Genomic DNA, 5,960 nt, shown 5'->3' on the forward strand with positions numbered 1-5,960 from the left:
AAGTTGTAGGAACTAATTAAGGAACTTAACCAATAATCCATGATCATTGACCATAACCTATTCATGTATCTGTGAAAAACCTCAATCTCTCTAATAAGCAGTCACTGCTAATGTCACACAAATAATACAGACATTTATGGACATTGGGGAAAGTTATTTTTAAAGCTTTTTTTTTTTTTAATTTTGAAACAACTGTAGATCACATGCAGTTGTAGGAAACGATACAGAAAGATCCTATTAACCCTTCACTCAGTTTCCTCCAGTGGTAACATTTTGCATAACTACAGTACAATTCATAACTAGAAAACTGAAGTTAATTAAACCCAATAAGATATAAGAAGTTTTATATTCATTTGTGGGTACCAGTGTATTTAGTCCCATGCAATTTTATCATTTATATGTTCATATGATCACCACATTTAAGGCAGAACAGTTCCATCACAAGGATCACTTGTGCTACCTTTTTATAGTCATAAATACCTTCTTCCTTTGTAAAATAAGAATTAGCCAAATAAAACTACAGAAGTTGGGCAGGAAAAGATGTACAAAAACTATGAAGCTTGAGAAAAAGTGTTAAGCTTAAAGAGCAGCAACTTTTATTCTATACTGTGAATTTATTTTCCTTTGCTTTATTAGAAATGGACTTATAATCTGTGTTGTTTTTTGGGTGAAAACAATTTGTATGACAGATGGCTAAATGTCTAAATAGCAGATGGATAGATGGATGGATGGACTGATGAATGGATTGATAAAGTAAGTACTTTTTTCATTATCATCCTCTTTTAATCACCTATGGCCTATCTTCAGTAATGTACTAAACAAATGTTATCAAATGCCTTTCATTTAAAATCTAAATTCTGGTGAACTAAGACTATTTAATCAATGCAAATGTCATCTTTTATCCAATCCTAGATCCCTGGTTATAAATCAAGATATGGCAGAACTGAGAATCAGAGTATGAATCATCTGGTTAGTATACTCTTTTTTATTTTCCCACCCATGTGAGGATGACATATTCCAGTTCCTTTAAACTCTCTGTTCACTTAAGCATATATACATTCCCAAGTACAAATATTAACTTCCATGGGTAATATAGTTTGTATCCTTATTTTTTAAATTTACTTTATTAATTAACAAATTGACCACCCTTTTTTCTAAAACCATTAGATCTATTTAATGTAAAGATTAACATCAAAAGCCTTTCCATTACAGACAGTCTTGCTCTAGTAAGATAAGAGCAGTGGAGAAGGGGAGGCCAATTCTCCTTACAAATGCCATATAAGCTTATGTTAAAGATGGATATAGAAAAAGGAAAAAAAAAATTCCTCGTATGTTAAAAACAATGAGTGCCTACATATAAAATCAGGAAGTTGTAGGGAATACAGGGAAGAAGTGAATAATTCTGCTTTGCCGGACAACAGTGCCATGGAAAACAGAGAACATGAAGCCTAGGAAACAGGTAGAATTAGAGAATATTATTATAGAAAGGACAAGATTATAATTATTCTTTATGAACCCAAAGGAAGCAGCATGCATGGAAAACTCTAAAAAGGACTAACGTGAAGTGAAAACTGGTCAGAGTGAGACTATGAAAATAATCTAGGTGAGTGAACCCTCAAATACTTTTCATCCATATTATCTACAAGACAGTAATGGCCTCTCTACTACATGGAAATGAGTGAATTGTATAGACAGATTCTAACAAGTTAACATACAAAACAAAATAAAACTGTATGATCTCTAGGGATTTTGCAAACTGTCAACTTTCCCAAAACATTTGGATAATCTTTTAACAGATTAAAGGAAAAAAAGATATTATCTGAAATATTTATCATCTTCATTTTCAGATTGTGTCCTGGTCTTGAGAGAATATTTTAGATAAACTTGGCAAAATATGTTTTGATTCCTCTGATTTATCTGATAATAGCACTGTATTAGACTGAAGTACCCATTACTCGAGTAACTACAATAATCTAGTTATTTTAGTTATTAAACTAAATTTTTACATTTTATATCACAATATATGTCTTTTTTGTGATGAAATTGAGAAAACATAATCATAATAAAAATTGCTAAATGCATTATACATATTCACTTAACTTTAATAAAGCAAGTTCTTTTTATTCCATTTTACAGATAAAGAAATTGAGATTCAGGGAAGCTGTGTCAAATATTCAAGTTAATAAGTTGCTAAGTTGTGGGGTTTTTTTGGACAATAATTTAATGATAACTTTAATACAGAACTATATTCTAATATAATTACTTTAAACATAAAGAAATGGATCCTTACAAGACCAAAATAACCCACAAGCCATGAAGTTGGTTTTTACTTTTTCCTTTTTTGTTTAAACAAATGTGCACCACAATGGTTCAACAAGTAAGGCAAATGCCATGAATATGAAAGCTGCAGTTTCCAATAGACCACATCTAGGACCCAGGGGAGGTGAATTAGACAGAAGTCGTAATCGTTCTAATTAAACAATCAGAAAACATCATGACAAGTTTGTTTGCAGTGTCAAAACTGTCTATATAAGTTTCCTTTCTCTTAATGATCAGAGGTCCCACGTTGTCTCCAGTCTCTTCGTTGTGTTTTGTGTGAGATCCATCGCAGAATGGGAACTTTTGGACCTCCAACAACAGCAATACACAGCTTTATCTCCCAAATCCTCCATACCATAAGCATGTACTATCTTGGGGTTGTCTTTCTGGATGCGAAGGTTTACCATAGATTTGTTGCGATGATCTTTAACATAAAATCTTTTGTAAGCTAGATAACCAACTGCAGCTGTCCCAGCAGCAATAGTAACTGCTGCGATCCATTCATTCCAGCGTATGCTGGAAGTCAGACTCATGGCGCCGTCGCTTGCAAGGAGTGTGCAAAGGACACTAAGCACAAAGAGGTTCTTGCGGAGGCCCGGAGTCAAGGTTCGAGAAACGTGCTACGCGTACTGACTCCAGGCCGCTCGCTAAGCTGTGGTTTTAAATGGGTCTGTCTCCAAACCCAGTGCTAAAATTTATAAGAAGAGTTATATATCAAAGTTTTCATTGAAGAAATGTTCATTTTAAGCCTTAGCAACTTCATTCAAAATATCAGTTTAGCAGGTCTTCAAAGCCAGGACCCCCTGTTATTAAAAGCATCCACAAAGTTCTTTTAAAAATCATAAACCAAAGTAGACTTGCCATCTTTATAGTGTACCTGATTTAGTTCAGGAAGATATTTCCAATCTAAAAAGGAACCTGTGTTATTCATCTCAATCTGGCAAATGCATAGCATTGTTGCTCCTTTTTGTTCCAAACTTGTCTTCTATTTAAATCCACTGCTCAAGGAAACACTCAACTCTTTAGACAGAATAAATTAGCAAAGCAAGAACTGGATCATTCTCCTTAACCCTTCTCTTTTCCAGGTTCATTACTAAATTGCGTCAGAAGCTTTTTCCCATTTCCCACTTCCCTCTTAAACACCTTTGTTCTAACTTTTCTTCAACTTGAATAATTGTCTCTTCTTTCAAAGAGAACTCTAGGACACATCGAGAAGTAGGAAGATATTTTTCCATCATCAAAGTCCAACTAATACCTGGCAATACTAGTTCTTTCTATTCACCTCCTCATTCTTTTTTTTTTCCCCCATTTTATTTTTTCAGCGTAACAGTATTCATTCTTTTTGCACAACACCCAGTGCTCCATGCAAAACGTGCCCTCCCCATTACCCACCACCTGTTCCCCCAACCTCCCACCCCTGACCCTTCAAAACCCTCAGGTTGTTTTAACTGTCAATATCAAAACCTGATTTCAGGTGAGGATCTAATTAGCACAAATACATGAAGTTATAAAGAATATATTATTTGCATTTAAAAGAGGGTAACTATCTAGGCCACAGAAAGGAATCTCAGTTATGGAATTTAGACCCTAGAAAGATGGGGAAAGCTCTTTTGGGAAGATGGATACAGCACAGAGATTAACGTTATGGATCTTTTCTCATTTCCTCTAAAATCACCAAACTATGGGAGCACCTGGGTGGTGCAGTTGGTTAAGGGTCTAACTCTTGGTTTCAGCTGAGCTCATGATCTCAGGGTGTGAAATCAAGCCCCACATTGGGCCCCATGCTCAGCACTGAATCTGCTTATGACTCTCTCCCTTTTCTTCTGCCCTTTCCCCCCGTCTAAAATAAAAAAAAAAAAAAAAATAAATTTTAAAAAAAATAAAATCACCAAACTATGAAGCTCTGAAGCCAATTTCATTCCTTAAAAGTAAATGAAGCTCTGATGATCTTAAAGTGCTGACATGGACCATCCCTGCAAAAACAAATTTGGATGACACATAGTGCACTAAGTCAACTATGGTCATTATACTTGTAAACCCTTCATCTACTCCTTTACAAGCCATTTAGATAATCAGTAAAACACTAGACAATAAACCTTATGGGATAGCTGCCTCACTGAAACCCTGATAACAGAAACACAACTTTAATTTTACAAACGAAAAAAGCTTGATAGAGGTTAACTGAAAATGATCCATACTCAGGACAAAATATAAGATCTATCTTATAACCCACAAATATTGGTAAATGAACTATTTTAATAGAACAATCATGTATTTATTATTGAAAGTATATTTTCTATGTGTAGAATATCTTTCTATGCCCCTTCTCACATCCTTTAAGCTCATTTGTTTTTGCTCCAGCCATTGCTGTGGTATCCAGCTGTGTACAAATGTAGTTAAATATCACCTAGCCTCAGCTAATATGAATACATCACTTGTTTTCTGTCCTGGACATCTCTGCTACCACAATACAGGACACAATAGCCCAAGTAACCACTCTAGCCTCATAACAAAGGGAGTTATGAGGTCTTTAACCTCCCTGGACAACGCTTGACAAATGGGAAACTTAATGTTGCCAGTGCAAAAAGTCCTTTTGTATCCCAAACAGGTAATGCTGAGGGATATTTTACATGGTTCATCAGAGGGCACCTTGTGCAGTTGAAGCCCAACTGCTCTCAGTGGTAACCGCTCAATGATGTACTCTTAAAGAGATTTCTCTCTTTCCATATTTTGTTCTTTCTTGCTCTCCCCATTCTGTTCCTGACCAGGAAGGTACTTGCACCCAAAGCATATTCTCTGGTTCTGAGATAGCTGGTTACTACTATTAGGAGTGGCCCTAATAGTAGTAAATTGATTGATCACTTGCCCAGGGACCTGAAAAAAAGGTTAGAAGATGGTGGGTAAGAAGTTTGGGAAAGAGACAGTAATGGATAGATGTACAAGAGTGGGAAAACTTGAGGATTTTTAATCACATAAGAATTCCAACCAGAAAACATCTGCAGTGGAAGAGGCAATGAGCAACCAATGTATAGGAACATATATCAGAAACATTTCACAAACATGTCCTCACAAAGAAGATTACCATTTTCCAATAAAACTCAGAGCCTTATCATGATTCCAGATTTCAAGGTATACTACAAAGCTATAATCATCAAAACAGTATGATACAAACACAAAAGCAGACAGACCCTCAGAATAGAGAACCCAGAAATAGAACCACAGCTATATGGTCAACTAATCTTCAACAAAGCAGGAAAGAATATCCAGTGGAAAAAAGACAGTCTCTTCAACAAATGGTGTTGAGAAAACTAGACAGCAACACACAGAAGAATGAAACTGGACCACTTCTTTATGCTATACACAAAAACAAATTCAAAATGGATAAAAGACCTTAATATGAGATAGAAAACCATCAAAATCCTGGGGGAGAGCACAGGAAGTAACCTCTCTGACCTCGGCCATAGTAACTTCTTTTTAGACACATTGATGGAGGCAAGGGAAACAAAAGTAAAAATGAACTACTGGGGCTTCATGAAGACAAAAAGCTTCTACACAGTGAAGGAAACAGTCAACAAAACTAAAAGGCAGGGGCGCCTGGGTGGCTCAGTGGGTTAAGCCACTGCCTTCGGCTCAGGTCATGA

General features: G+C 35.8%; 1 pseudogene; it reads right to left on the reverse strand.

Annotated features, from left to right (window-relative positions):
• Positions 1-2,287: 2,287 nt before the first annotated feature.
• On the reverse strand, positions 2,288-2,957 carry LOC123944529 (annotated as a pseudogene).
• Between the last annotated feature and the right edge of the window lie 3,003 nt (positions 2,958-5,960).

This window comes from Meles meles, chromosome 6, assembly GCF_922984935.1.
Source record: "Meles meles chromosome 6, mMelMel3.1 paternal haplotype, whole genome shotgun sequence".
Classification (NCBI taxonomy): Eukaryota; Metazoa; Chordata; class Mammalia; order Carnivora; family Mustelidae; genus Meles; species Meles meles.